Source organism: Diabrotica virgifera, chromosome 2, assembly GCF_917563875.1.
Source record: "Diabrotica virgifera virgifera chromosome 2, PGI_DIABVI_V3a".
In the NCBI taxonomy this organism is placed as follows: Eukaryota; Metazoa; Arthropoda; class Insecta; order Coleoptera; family Chrysomelidae; genus Diabrotica; species Diabrotica virgifera.
In genome coordinates, this window is record NC_065444.1 from 41,745,786 (window position 1) to 41,761,851 (window position 16,066).

General features: G+C 34.6%; 1 protein-coding gene across 1 annotated transcript in view; it reads left to right on the forward strand.

Annotated features, from left to right (window-relative positions):
* Positions 1-16,066, forward strand: part of LOC114329137 (peripheral plasma membrane protein CASK-like) — a 642,784-nt gene that overhangs the window by 30,387 nt on the left and 596,331 nt on the right. The gene's annotated exons all lie outside the window — the stretch shown is intronic.

Below are 16,066 nucleotides of genomic sequence, written 5' to 3' on the forward strand. Positions count from 1 at the left end.
AATTGGTCTCATTCTAACGTATGCTGCTTTCGCTTTTATTATTCGCTGTTTAATTTCTGTCGAGTGGTCCCATTGGCTATTTAAATTCGTACCCAGATATGTATATTGCTCAACTCTTTCGATATTCTGTTGGTTGACTGTAAGTTGAGCGTTTAATATTGGTTTTTTACTAATTGTCATAAATTTGGTCTTCTGTTGCTGACTTCTGTTATACGATTTGTTAATATCTGTAAATCATTCAGATTATCGGCGAAAACTATGGTGTCATCTGCATATCTAATGTTATTCAACCATTCATCATTTATTAATACTCCCTTCGCACACAACCGTCTAAAGCTTCTTTAAATATCCATTCAGAGTAAATATTGAGTAGTAGTGGAGATAAAATACAGCCCTGTCGTACTCCTCGTTCTATTGCAATTTTATCAGTTAACTGGTCTTCTATTTTGATTTCTGCCGTTTGATTGTAATATTTGTTTCTGATAATCGGTACTCTTCAGATTTGTTTAAAGGGGATATTTTTTAATAGGAATCCACAAAGAAACCGAATCAGAAATGTTTTCAGACTCACCATATGGACTATATGGAGCGGTCTTACCATATGGACTATATACATACTTCCACATTTTGTAATAAACATACAAACTTTCACCAAGTAACCATCATGTTGATGTAAGATACGAATACGAGTGTGAATTATAAATTTCTAAAAAAAATACAAAATCTTTGTGGCTTGTGAATGTTTTAAAAATAAAACAATTGAATATTAGTCTTAAAGGTGGTGTTGAAGCGACTGAAGTTTCATTCTTCGGTGAGGTATCTTACAGTCTGACCAGATTCACTTTGTATTTGAGATTTGGATGCGCATTGTTGTTGACTTTCGGATTTTCCAAATTTTGTGATTTTTATTTTGATAACATCTCGTTAAGTAAAATACCTGCACGGTACCAAAATAAAATTCAGAAAATGTGGAAAACCCGAACGCCAAACATTAGTGCACATCCAAAATCTCAAATACACACTGAATCTGGCCCGAGTGTACACTGGTGAGTGTTTTATAGAAATCACTAATATAGTTTTAAAAAATTTTATTACAAAATCTAATACAATATCTTACATTTAATAATTATTATATTAACAGAAATAAAATACATTTTGATATAGCACAAATTATTTGCGGTAAATTCAAGCAAATCTATTAAATTTTTTCTACAATCACTTGATAAAGAAGACTTTTTCGCTTGTCAATGGCAACGAAAAGTTAACGTTTACTGAGTACCGTCACTTTATCGCGCTAGCGCGTTAAAGTTTGATTACCGCGCGTCGTCCGTAGCAACCGTACAACCATACAATACTCGTTCAATTTGAAAATTCAAATTGAATAGTTATTTATGTATTAAGAACGATAAGTGATACATTATTGCTTGAGAGTAAGAGTTACCACTCGACCGTAGCGGAGAGCGGTAATTACTCGAAAGAAATAATGTCACTTTGCGCTTGTAATACATACAACATTTTTTCTACAATCACTTAATAAAATAAAACTATTTTTAAATCACTAACTTTATAGTAACTATTTTATATCTGTCGTTATAATGTCATAACATTAACTTTTATATCTTTCAGTTTGAATGTTCAATGTGATTGTATTGTATGATTGTACGGTTGCTATGGACGACGAGCGTAAAATCAAACTACGCGCTAGAGCAGCGTTTCCCAAATGGTGGGTCGCAACCCGGTACCGGGCCACGAAAGCAAAATGCCGGGTCGCCTCGCCTCGCCGTTTCACATGAACATCTTCTTTTAGACTGCGAAGTGCGTTGACTATCAAAAGGGAATGTTTAAAGAAAACTTTTTTTGAATTAATTGAATAATTCAAGGAAGAAATTTCAATATTCTTAGAACAACATCCACCAACGGCTAGGGATGGAATATTTCAATTTAAAGACAGTTTTCATGATGCCAATCGGTTAATCAAGGTAGCGTATATTTGTTATATTTTTGACTTCTTCAAGAATTTAAATATGACATTACAAGGTAGCAATGTAGTACAAGAGAAGCTGGAAGCTGCAATAAAGTTTGCAAGTTTGCCATACTTATTTAAAAACACCCTGTATCGATGAAAAATAAGGCCAGTTGTTAAATTATTACCTAACTTTTTTACTATCCAACATAAGCGAATGAATCGAAAAACAGAATGTTAAGAACACATGAGGCTATAGTTGGGTTTTAATTTCAGTATTTTATAAATGCAACAATATTCCACAGGGTGTGGTGACTTTGAGAAAAAATTACTTTTTGATTGGTACACCCGGTATACAATAACAATGGACAGCCGGAGTGATGACGTAGAAGTGTCAATTTTTATTGACATATGTCATGTCAGAGTTTTCCAAACAAACGTTGTTTAGTGTGGCAAATTTGTATTTTTTATTGTTTTTTCATAGACCAGTGCAGATAGCTCTAAAATGGACCAAAAAAATAAAAAATTAATAGCAGGATGAGACTAATTCCAAATGAAAGTACACATATTAGATAACATGTGGAACATTTTTCACCAAATCTGGATGAGGGGAACATGGGTTGGGGGAGCGTTTTTAGGGGTGAAAACGGTTAATTACGATTTGCGGCAAAACGGCACATCCTATCGAAAAAAGTTAAATTGCAAAGTTGTAGGTAATAAAAAGATCTACAACTTTTCTAAATAAACATTTTTCACATAACCTCAAAATATCCGAGAAAATCGGAAAATTCGATGTTTTTGATTTTATTTTTTTTCTCACTGAAAAAAAAAATTTTTTTTACCAAATATGGTGGAAACTTACCTCTTTCTGTCCCAAACACGCTGTAATTTTTCTGTATAAAAATATTTTTTAAAACTCTTGTTTTTTATGTTTAAGGGAAAATGTAAGCATTTTTTCAATTGAAAAATCTCCCGAAAGTTTTTTAGCTTTTTTAAATAAGTTGGCATTTTTTTGTTTATTGAAACTTCTATTTTCTGATGGTGTAAAAAATATATACGTTACTGTGGAAAATTTTGTCACAAAAGGCAAAAATCGGAAATTTATTTTCAACCTCTCACCATTTTCAGAATCTCAGACGAAATATAAGTTGCATAGCGAGCAGGAACCAACGAACCTCTGTTAAAAATTTACTACACTAATGCCGTTGTCTGTGATTTTTAATTTTGTGAATAAATTATAGTAGAAAAAAAATAAAAAACACGCTTTTAAAGCACTAAAAATTTAAAAATAAAATATTACTAGCTTTAATTTTAAAAGTTATTTTAAAATTTTTAGTGCTTTAAAAGCGTGTTTTTTATTTTTTTTAAACTATATTTTTTTTAAAGTCGGCCTACTTACCTATAAACTACATTTGTTTTAAACTTTTTTCTCATGAACCAAATTAAAAGTCGCAACAACTTTTTTAACGAAAAAGTTTATTTAATACAAAAGAAAGTAATTATTATAATTTTAATGGCCAATTTTTCATCAATTAATTAAGTTTTTGCTTCGTTGATGGCATTTCTTCATTACATTCGGTAATGCTTACAGATTCTGTAGTTTCCTCTAAATCTTCTAGACCATCATGGTCTTCGTCTACGTTTTCTTCATTTGGCGTTGGTTTCTCATCCATAATGTAATCAACACGTACATACGTTTGATTCACTGTATGTGTCATCATGGTACACATAATGGCCGCGGCGCGGCGTCTGGCTGGGCTGCACCTACTCGCTATGCAACTTACATTACGTTTGAGAATCTGAAAATGGTGAGGGGTTGAAAATAAATTTCCGATTTTTGCCTTTTGTGACAAAATTTTCGACAGTAACGTATATATTTTTTTACACCATCAGAAAATAGAGGTTTCAATAAACAAAAAAAATGCCAACTTCTTTAAAAAAGCTAAAAAAATTTCGGGAGATTTTTCAATTGAAAAAATGCTTACATTTTCCCTTAAACATAAAAAAACAAGAGTTTAAAAAATACTTTTATACAAAAAAAATTACAGCGTGTTTGGGACATAAAGAGGTAAGTTGCCACCATATTTGGTAAAAAAAATTTTTTCTAAGTGAGGAAAAAAATAAAATCAAAAACATCGAATTTTCCAATTTTTTCGGATATTTTGAGGTTATGTGAAAAATGATTATTTACAAAAGTTGTAGATCTTCTTATAGCCTACAACTTTGTAATTTAACTTTTTTCGATAGGATGTGCCGTTTTGCCGCAAATCGTAATTAACCGTTTTCACCCCTAAAAACGCTCCCCCAACCCATGTTCCCGTCATCCAGATTTGGTGAAAAATGTTCCACATGTTATCTAATAAGTGTACTTTCATTTGGAATTGGTCTCATCCTGCTATTAATTTTTTATTGTTTTTTTGCTATTTGCACTGGTCTATCAGTTTTTACAGAGAATATTTCCGTTTTTTGCAATATTTAAGTATTATTATAGTTACTACAACAATTTTAGAAGGTTGTGTAAATAATAAAGCATGACGTTTTATATAAATAACAATAAAATGTATGTCTCGGTGAAGTAAGGTTACAATTTATTTGTTTTTTAGAAATTTTAGATTTTATATTTTATTTTATTTTTTTAGATTGAATACTAATTAAAAAGTCTTGGAATTCGGTAGAACCTTACTTTTCAAGGTGCTTACAATCTTTGTTTGCAAGTGATCATCATAACACTGAATATAGCCGCAGTTGGCTGTGACGTCACACTCCGGTCGTCTATTTACCTGTCTAGCAACAATATTATTAAACGATAATGTTCAAAAATATGACTATAACATTTAAAAAAATCACTTAAATCGGAAAACAGGTTTAGGAAATATGAGACATAAAAATGACCAATTTTTAAAGTGATACGTTAATTTCTTGGAGAAATGTAGATATACATAAATACAATTATAGATAAAGAACAGATTATACGAACATACATAATATACCCGAACAATACATACTGTTTCAAATATTCAAAGATAAAGCGATTACAAAAATTGCAATTCGGCATTCTTCAATCATTATACAATAACTCACACACAGCCAACGGAATTGACAATGAGAGATACCTTGAAAACAATAAAGCTCTGTTGTTATGGGACAGAGAATAGATAATAGGTAAATATGATTTATATAGGTATATATAAAGAATCCACTACACCAAAATGTTGATATCCAAACAACATACACTGTTTCAAAGCGTTTTAATAGTGAAATACCTGTAGAATATTTAGTTCAATCTTTGCAAATGGAATTTTGTTTCGACATGCCGCGATGGGGCCCTTGAATGTCGGGGGCCCCTTGAATGTCGGGGGCCCCGTATAACTGATACGGCTGATACGGCGGTAGCTACGCCCCTGGCGTTAAGTAACAATGTATTTTAAATGGGATTTACTTTTTCGCACTGTTTGTAACTTTCGAGTTGTCATGGTGACAATCCTTAATTTTCGCGTTATCATGGTGATGACAATATGAGCAATGAATTATAACAAGAGTTTTGACAGTTTTGTGGTTTGAAAGTAGTTGTAATTTTTAAATTTCAAAGTTCTAAAAATTGTAGAATAGAAGAGTTACAGCTTTTTTTAATTGTTTATCGTAGATAAAATATTGTATGAAACTGTGCGTGAAGTACCTTTTGCGAACTCGCTCCGTTGTCGCTCGTGCTCTAAAAATCGCGTGCGATCGCAAAAAGCATACTTCACGAACTGTTTCATTAATAACTATTTTAGCACTCCATTGGAGCGTTAAAAATGCTACTTTATAGCACTAGTGCTTTAAAATTTTTAAGGCACTGCAGTTAAAAGTGAATTATCAAATTGTGAAAAGTCAAAATATTTATATTTCATTTACTAACATTAATATTAATAGTAAAACTTGCACAATTTGAAAACGGTGGTTTAAAGGGTTTTTTAAAATTTAATTTAAACTCTATTATTGCATTTTTAACACGTTTGTAGAAAAAACAAGTTTATATAACGGTATAATATTTTCGCTAAGAATTTTTAGATATTTCCCTCGAGTGTAGACAACCAGTTCTATCTTTTACGGGTGATAGGTTTCATGGTTTCAGCAATTAACAAAAATATTGTATTTTATATATTTATAACGTTTGTAGAAAAAATATTGTATGATATACGTGATAAAAAGTACATTTTTAAGGCACTCATGTGAATTTCAGAATTCGCTTCGCTCATTCCGACTAAATATATTCTTTATATGCAAAAAATTTGAATGAATTTTGAATTAATTCGTTTTCAAGTAAGTACATTTACCAGCAATGGTCGTAACGTAATTGTTGTAAACCATAGTTTTATTTAGGTTGTTATTTGTCATCTTTACAGTATGTATTTAACTAGTTATTTAAATTTAATAGTGTTATTTTTAAAAATAACGCCATTAGGGAAATATATCATATTATATCTGACTTTGACATCATGTAATTATTTATCAAATACTATACCAGTCGGACATAATTAAAAGAATTTACTAATAATTATTGTAATAAAAATATGTATATAAAATCAAAGAAATAGATAGTTATTATTCGTGAAATATTCTTTTTTAGTTTTCGCACCCCCACTTTCAACGCGATTTCCTGGTCAACGGTTTGAGCAACAAAATTCGGATTAGAGCAAATAATTAGCACATAAATAGCACTCAATTTATCACCAAAAAAAAAATCGATAAGTATGAACTTTTTTCGGTGTGGGTGGGTGCAGCTTGCCATTAAGCTGGACCCCCCAATTTGAACGCGATTTCCTGGTCAACGGTTTGAGCAACAAAATTCGGATTAGAGCAACTAATTAGCACATAAATAGCACTAAATTTATCACCAAAAAAAATCAATAAGTATGAACTTTTTTCGGTGTGGGTGGGTGCAGCTTGCCATTAAGCTGGACCCCCCAATTTGAACGCGATTTCCTGGTCAACGGTTTGAGCAACAAAATTCAGAATAGAGCAACTAATTAGCACATAAATAGCACTAAATTTGTCACCAAAAAAATCAAGAAATTTGAGCTATTTTCGGTGTGGGTGGGTGCAGCTTGCCATTAACCTGCACCCCACACTTTCAACGCGATTTCTTGGTCAACGGTTTGAGCAACAAAATTCGGATTAGAGCAACTAATTAGCACATAAATAGCACTAAATTTATCACCACAAAAAAATCAATAAGATTGAACTTTTTTCGGTGTGGGAGGGTGCAGGATTGCCATTAAACTGCACCCCCCATTTTCAACGCGATTTCTTGGTCAACGGTTTGAGCAACAAAATTCGGATTAGAGCAACTAATTAGCACATAAATAGCACTAAATTTATCACCACAAAAAAATCAATAAGATTGAACTTTTTTTGGTGTGGGTGGGTGCAGCTTTCCATTAAGCTGGACGCCCCCACTTTGACCGAGATTTCCTGGTCAACGGTTTGAGCAACACAAAATTCGGAATAGAGCAACTAATTAGCACATAAATAGCACTAAATTTTTCATCCAAAAAAATCAGGAAATTTTAGCTTTTTTCGGTGTGGGTGGGTGCAGCTTGCCATTAACCTGCACCCCTCACTTTCAACGCGATTAGAGCAACTAATTAGCACATAAATAGCACTAAATTTATCACCACAAAAAAATCAATAAGATTGAACTTTTTTCGGTGTGGATGGGTGCAGAATTGCCATTAACCTGCACCCCTCACTTTCAACGCGATTAGAGCAACTAATTAGCACATAAATAGCACTAAATTTATCACCACAAAAAAATCAATAAGATTGAACTTTTTTTGGTGTGGGTGGGTGCAGCTTTCCATTAAGCTGGACGCCCCCACTTTGACCGAGATTTCCTGGTCAACGGTTTGAGCAACACAAAATTCGGAATAGAGCAACTAATTAGCACATAAATAGCACTAAATTTTTCATCAAAAAAATCAAGAAATTTTAGCTTTTTTCGGTGTGGGTGGGTGCAGCTTGCCATTAACCTGCACCCCTCACTTTCAACGCGATTAGAGCAACTAATTAGCACATAAATAGCACTAAATTTATCACCACAAAAAAATCAATAAGATTGAACTTTTTTCGGTGTGGATGGGTGCAGAATTGCCATTAAACTGCACCCCCCAATTTCAACGCGATTTCCTGGTCAACGGTTTGAGCAACAAAATTCGGATTAGAGCAACTAATTAGCACATAAATAGCACTAAATTTATCACCAAAAAAAAATCAATAAGTATGAACTTTTTTCGGTGCGGGTGGGTGCAGCTTGCCATTAAGCTGGACCCCCCAATTTGAACGCGATTTCCTGGTCAACGGTTTGAGCAACAAAATTCGGAACAGAGCAACTAATTAGCACAAAAATAGCACTAAATTTTTCACCAAAAAAATCAAGAAGTTTGAGCTTGTTTCGGTGTGGGTGGGTGCAGGATTGCCATTAAACTGCACCCCCCATTTTCAACGCGATTTCCTGGTAAACGGTTTGAGCAACAAAATTCGGATTAGAGCAACTAATTAGCACATAAATAGCACTAAATTTATCACCACAAAAAAAAATCAATAAGATTGAACTTTTTTCGGTGTGGGTGGGTGCAGCTTGCCATTAAGCTGGACGCCCCCAATTTGACCGAGATTTCCTGATCAACGGTTTGAGCAACAAAATTCGGAATAGAGCAACTAATTAGCACATACATAGCACTAAATTTTTCACCAAAAAATCAAGAAATTTGAGCTTTTTTCGGTGTGGGTGGGTGCAGCTTGCCATTAACCTGCACCCCCCAGTTTCAACGCGATTTCTTGGTCAACGGTTTGAGCAACAAAATTCGGTTAGAGCAACTAATTAGCACATAAATAGCACTAAATTTATCACCACAAAAAAATCAATAAGATTGAACTTTTTTCGGTGTGGGTGGGTGCAGGATTGCCATTAAACTGCACCCCCCACTTTCAACGCGATTTCTTGGTCAACGGTTTGAGCAACAAAATTCGGTTACAGCAACTAATTAGCACATAAATAGCACTAAATTTATCACCACAAAAAAATCAATAAGATTGAACTTTTTTCGGTGTGGGTGGGTGCAGGATTGCCATTAAACTGCACCCCCCACTTTCAACGCGATTTCTTGGTCAACGGTTTGAGCAACAAAATTCGGAATAGAGCAACTAATTAGCACATAAATAGCACTAAATTTATCACCACAAAAAAATCAATAAGATTGAACTTTTTTCGGTGTGGGTGGGTGCAGCTTGCCATTAACCTGCACCCCTCACTTTCAACGCGATTAGAGCAACTAATTAGCACATAAATAGCACTAAATTTATCACCACAAAAAAATCAATAAGATTGAACTTTTTTCGGTGTGGATGGGTGCAGGATTGCCATTAAACTGCACCACCCAATTTCAACGCGATTTCCTGGTCAACGGTTTGAGCAACAAAATTCGGATTAGAGCAACTAATTGGCACATAAATAGCACTAAATTTATCACCAAAAAAAATCAATAAGTATGAACTTTTTTCGGTGTGGGTGGGTGCAGCTTGCCATTAAGCTGGACCCCCCAATTTGAACGCGATTTCCTGGTCAACGGTTTGAGCAACAAAATTCGGAATAGAGCAACTAATTAGCACATAAATAGCACTAAATTTTTCACCAAAAAAATCAAGAAGTTTGAGCTTGTTTCGGTGTGGGTGGGTGCAGGATTGCCATTAAACTGCACCCCCCACTTTCAACGCGATTTCCTGGTCAACGGTTTGAGCAACAAAATTCGGATTAGAGCAACTAATTAGCACATAAATAGCACTAAATTTATCACCACAAAAAAATCAATAATATTGAACTTTTTTCGGTGTGGGTGGGTGCAGCTTGCCATTAAGCTGGACGCCCCCACTTTGACCGAGATTTCCTGATCAACGGTTTGAGCAACAAAATTCGGAATAGAGCAACTAATTAGCACATAAATAGCACTAAATTTTTCACCAAAAAAATCAAGAAATTTGAGCTTTTTTCGGTGTGGGTGGGTGCAGCTTGCCATTAACCTGCACCCCCCACTTTCAACGCGATTTCTTGGTCAACGGTTTGAGCAACAAAATTCGGATTAGAGCAACTAATTAGCACATAAATAGCACTAAATTTATCACCACAAAAAAATCAATAAGATTGAACTTTTTTCGGTGTGGGTGGGTGCAGCTTGGCATTAAGTTGGACCCCCCAATTTGAACGCGATTTCCTGGTCAACGGTTTGAGCAACAAAATTCGGAATAGAGCAACTAATTAGCACATAAATAGCACTAAATTTTTCACCAAAGAAATTAAGAAGTTTGAGCTTGTTTCGGTGTGGTTGGGTGCAGGATTGCCATTAAACTGCACCCCCCACTTTCAACGCGATTTCCTGGTCAACGGTTTGAGCAACAAAATTCGGATTAGAGCAACTAATTAGCACATAAATAGCACTAAATTTATCACCACAAAAAAATCAATAAGATTGAACTTTTTTCGGTGTGGTTGGGTGCAGTTTGCCATTAAGCTTGACCCCCCTAATTTGAACGCGATTTCCTGGTAAACGGTTTGAGCAACAAATTTCGGAATAGAGCAACTAATTAGCACATAAATAGCACTAAATTTATCACCAAAAAAATCAAGAAGTTTGAGCTACTAATTAGCACATAAATAGCACTAAATTTATCACCACAAAAAAATCAATAAGATTGAACTTTTTTCGGTGTGGTTGGGTGCAGTTTGCCATTAAGCTTGACCCCCCCACTTTCAACGCGATTTCCTGGTAAACGGTTTGAGCAACAAAATCGGAATAGAGCAACTAGTTAGCACATAAGTAGCACTAAATTTTTCACAAAAAAAATCAAGAAGTTTGAGCCTTTTCCGATGTGGGTGGGTGCAGCTTGCCATTAACATGCACCCCCCCACTTTCAACGCGATTTCCTGGTAAACGGTTTGAGCAACAAATTTCGGAATAGAGCAACTAATTAGCACATAGATAGCACTAAATTTATCACCAAAAAAAATCAAGAAGTTTTAGCTTTTTTCGGTGTGGGTGGGTGCAGCTTTACATTAACCTGCACCCCCCCAATTTCAACGCGATTTCCTGGTAAACGGTTTGAGCAACAAATTTCGGAATAGAGCAACTAATTAGCACATAAATAGCACTAAATTTATCACCAAAAAAAATCAAGAAGTTTGAGCTTTTTTCGGTGTGGGTGGGTGCAGCTTTACATTAACCTGCACCCCCCCACTTTCAACGCGATTTCCTGCTAAACGGTTTGAGCAACAAAATTCGGAATAGAGCAACTAATTAGCACATAAATAGCACTAAATTTTTTGCCTAGTCCGAACTTTATTCGCGATGGTAGGGGGTGCAGCTTAATATGGGTGTGCCAATTGGTTAAATTTCTATAAAAATAAATGAATATTTTTATAATCTTTGAATATAATATCACTTGGTTTGCAGGGGGGGAGGTGATCATCCCCATCACCCGTCCCTGGATCCGCCACTGCTTAGTGACCACCTAAGGGTAAATATTGTGCTATTAAGGTAGCATTAATACAATAAAATGCGTGTAGATGGCGAAAATATGCAAAAATTGATTTTGGGCCACCACTGTGGCTTTGGGGCGCAAAGATTTTAAAATGTGCAGAAGTTTTAATTTGTAGGCTACACTGTGTTGTTTTATTTTACATAAGTACTTTATCAATAAAACGAACAGATGACGAAAAAAAAAAACAAAAACTGGAGCCCCCCAAAGCATATATGAGGTTTACGGCGCCACTTTGCCGTAACGGTTGCTTATACGAAAAAAATGAATAGGACCTAATTTTTAGAGTAAATAGTGGTTTTTAACTTTGTATAAGTTTTGTTTAACAAGAATGCATAGGTAATGAGAAAATCGTAAAAACATGCTCGCCAAGGGATAGGAGTAGTTTCTGCAGGGATGTTGCAATAACCATATATATTTTTGAAAAGCACTATTGATGAAGCATATGCCCATATGGATCAAAAAGCAAAAAACAAAAAAAAATTTTCAACCCCCCATTTTATTTATTTTTTTTTTGGCTACAGGGGTAGCACTAGGAAATCGCTTTTGATGTCCATGCATGGGTAATAATAACGTGCACAAAATGATATATGAAGCATATTAATACAGGGCATTGTGTGTGAAGGATTTCAAGAAAATCACTTTATTTATTAATTCTCCTTTTTTTTGGGGTGGTTCCGGGGAAAAAATGGGATTGCATTATACAAATTTGTAAATAGCACCAGTACATGGGTAATCACTGAAAGTCTTTTTACTCTAGCATAAACGGTTCAGATGGTATAAAAAGGGGATTTTTAAAATGTAACACCCTGTAATTAAAAAAAGGGCAATTACCCTTAAGTGAAACCTATAACAAAAAATCAATCAATTATTTTTGAAAAATAACCGCAGGATTTCTTCTTAATTTTCGTTACAGTTAGGGAAAAATATATATTTTTTAAAAACATATTTTTTAAAAACTTGTCAACTTTGGGGCGCCGCCCCCGCTAAACGGTGGATGATAGAGAGATGCTGTCGGGAAATAAATCGTAGAAAATATGGTCCTCTTCATATTTTTAAAAAAGAAATTTTTTGTAAAAGGTACAGGAAGGGCTACGTTCCGCAAAAACCACAAATTACCCCCTTTAAAGGGGCGAAAAGGGGGGTTCCGGGGCGAAATTTTTTCAGAAAAAGTTAGTCTTATAATAAGCACCCCTTGATATACCAGAAAAAAAAATAAAACCGGACTTGTGTCCATTTTGCAAGGTTCAACCTTTGTTTCCTACACTAAAATAGATATGTTTGGAAATTATAATTGGGAAACTAAACTGTAGAATAAAAAAAGAAGTGGAATGCTGGGTTATCGTGCGTTAACTATCAAATTGGCAGTAGCTTGAAAAAAGGGATGCAGATGATCTGTTAAACCTTTACCTCAGGTTTCAAAGCCATGATGTTTTTCTTAGATCTGGTGCGCTTCTTCCGCCTATCTTAACGTTAGCATTTCACGATTTACAATTAGATTTATAATCTTACACATATATTTGATTATTACGTTTAATTTTATTCCTCGTCCCTAAGCCGTTTTCGATTGAACCATGTCAACTTTCCTGCACATTTAGCTAAAATCGGTATGCTCTTTTAGACCTGGATCCCGCGTACCAAAAAAAAGTTGATTAATAGAAAGCTGAAAATTTGTTAATAACTTATCGGTGTCTGGACCTACGACCAACACGTACTTACATCCATTTTCACTTTCTGGAAATGGCCCGGCAATATCCAAAGCTATTCTTTCAAACGGACTTACAACATAGCAAGAGCAATAACCAGGTTAACAGCTTTGTCTTTTTCAGACCATCCGTTCTCTCTTGCAGCTGTTTCGAACTGTTTCATGTAACTGTTCCATGAGGACTTTCCATCGAAAGTTGAAACTTTAACGCGAGCAGAACTTAGACTTCCCCCAACTATCGGCCGTGGCTCCAATTTGTATTTGGGCTCATCGTCTTTTATCTCTGCTAAGATGGGTTCTATTCCTCTGTCTACTTTTTCTGTTTCCTAAATTGTCTTTTTTATCACTTTCATCTTTTCTTCTAACGCCGAGACTTGTTTTTTTCGCGACGATATCCTATCGTCGAAATACGAGGTGGCCTTAGAGATGTTAGCAGAGACTTTGCTTTCCAGGGATGTAATCTCGTTAGTCATCTTGCTTTCAAGGGATATAATATTACCTGAAACTTTCGAAATCTCACTAGATACTTTGGCCACATCTTAGGAAACTTTCGAAATCTCGCCAGAAACTTAATTTTATAATGATGTTATATCACCAGAAACTTGTGTGATTTCACCAGAAACTTTGTTCTTTAACGATGTAATGTCCGTCGAAGATTGGAAGATTTCACCAGAAACTTTGTTTTCTAGTTTCTAAATTGACAAAATCAAAGCAGCATGCTTGTCCTCAAACAAATAGGTTTCTGGATCATGACCCTCTCCTTTAGGGCGTTCTTCAGACGTTCGACTAGATCAGTCTTTTTTCCAGTAGTGTCCAGATCCCTTTCCATTAATTAATGCTTTAGGTCACTTAGGCTACGGCCAGACAAACGACAATTTACAGCGCTGTAAGATAGATTACATCTTGATAAGGAACAGGTACAAGAACTCTATTACAGTAGTGAAGACTTACCCTGGAGCAGATGTAAACTCGGACCACAACTTAGTAGTAGCAAATATGAATGTAATATTGAGAAAGCTATTAATGAAAAGATCTAGACCACAAATATACATTGATAAACTAAGAGAACCAAATACATACCAAGAAACTCGAAATAAAATAAATCAGATTATCCAAGAAATAAAACAACAAAATAAGAACACTACAGATATTGAAACAATATGGAAGAATATAAAGAACACAATAGAGACTCTGGGACGGAAAACATTAACATTTGCAAAAGCTGCCAAAAAGAATGGATGACGCAAGAAATTCTCGAAAAGATGGACGAAAGAAGAATACATAAAAACAAAGATAAAATTAAATATCAAGAAATTAATAAACAAATAAAACAGAAAATAAAACAAGCTAAGGAAATATGGATGTCCATTAAATGTCAAGAAATTGAGGAATGTGAGGCAAGGTATGACACTTTCAACACCCATAAGAAGGTTAAAGAAATGACTTCAGGAAATCGTAACAAACCAATCGGGATATTAACAAATGTAGATGGTACCACTATAACTGAAACGCAAGACAAATTACGTAGATGGAAAGAATACATTGCACACCTATTTTATGACCAAAAAGTAGAACAATTAGAAGTTGACGGAGAAACCACGGGACCAGAAATAATGAAAGATCAAGATATTTATACCATAAAACACACAAAAGGTAGAAAAGCTCCAGAACCCGATGAAATACCAATTGAACTATTGAAGATAATTGATGAAGATGATATTGATGTCTTGGTAGACTTTTTAAACTCCATATACAAGACGGGACATATACACAAAGAATGGCTTCTCTCAACTTTTGTAACGATTCCAAAAATCACAAATGCTGAAGATTGCAATCACTATCGGACAATTGCATTAATGAGCCACACATTGAAAACCTTCCTTAAAATCATACATAACAGAATTCACGTGAAATTAGAACAAGAAATAAGTGATTAACAGATGGGTTTTAGAAAGGGTCTAGGAACTAGAGAAACATTATTCGGAGTCAATGTTCTGACACAACGATGTCTGGATATGAATTAGGACATATATGCTTGCTTCATAGACTTTAAAAAAGCTTTTGACAGAGTTCAACATGAAAAGCTTTTAAGTATTCTTAAGACCAAAAACATAGATAGTAGAGATCTACAAATTATATCGAATCTGTATCAAAATCAGAAAGCAAGAGTAAGAGTCGAAGGAGAACTGACAGAGGAAGTAAGTATACTTAGAGGAGTTCGACAAGGGTGCATACTTTCACCACTCTTATTCAACGTCTACAGTGAAGTGATATTTCAAGAAGCTTTATTGGATATTGTGGAAGGTATTTTGGTCAACGGAAATAGCATTAATAATATTAGATATGCGGACGATACGGTCATATTTGCAAGTGACATGGAAGATCGACAGTACATAATACAACATGTATACAATGCATGTGAAAGGTACGGACTGAAAATGCATCTCAAGAAAACGAAATCAATGATATTCTCAAAAAAACCACCAAATGTAGATAACCTGATCATCAATAATACAACGATCGAAAGAGTAACAACATATAAATATTTAGGAACGTGGCTACCAAAGATGGAGATCAAACAAAAGAAATCAGATCTAGAATAGAAATGGCAAGAAACACGTTCATAAAATTGAAGAACTAACTTTGCAACCGTAACCTTAATCTGGAGATCCGCACAAGAATGCTACGTTGTTACGTTTTTTCTACTTTACTATACGGCGTGGAAGCGTGGACAATAAAACAGTCTGAAATCAAAAAATTAAATTCCTTTGAGATGTGGTGCTACGGAGAATCCACAGAATATCGTGGACTGAAAAAGTAACTAATAT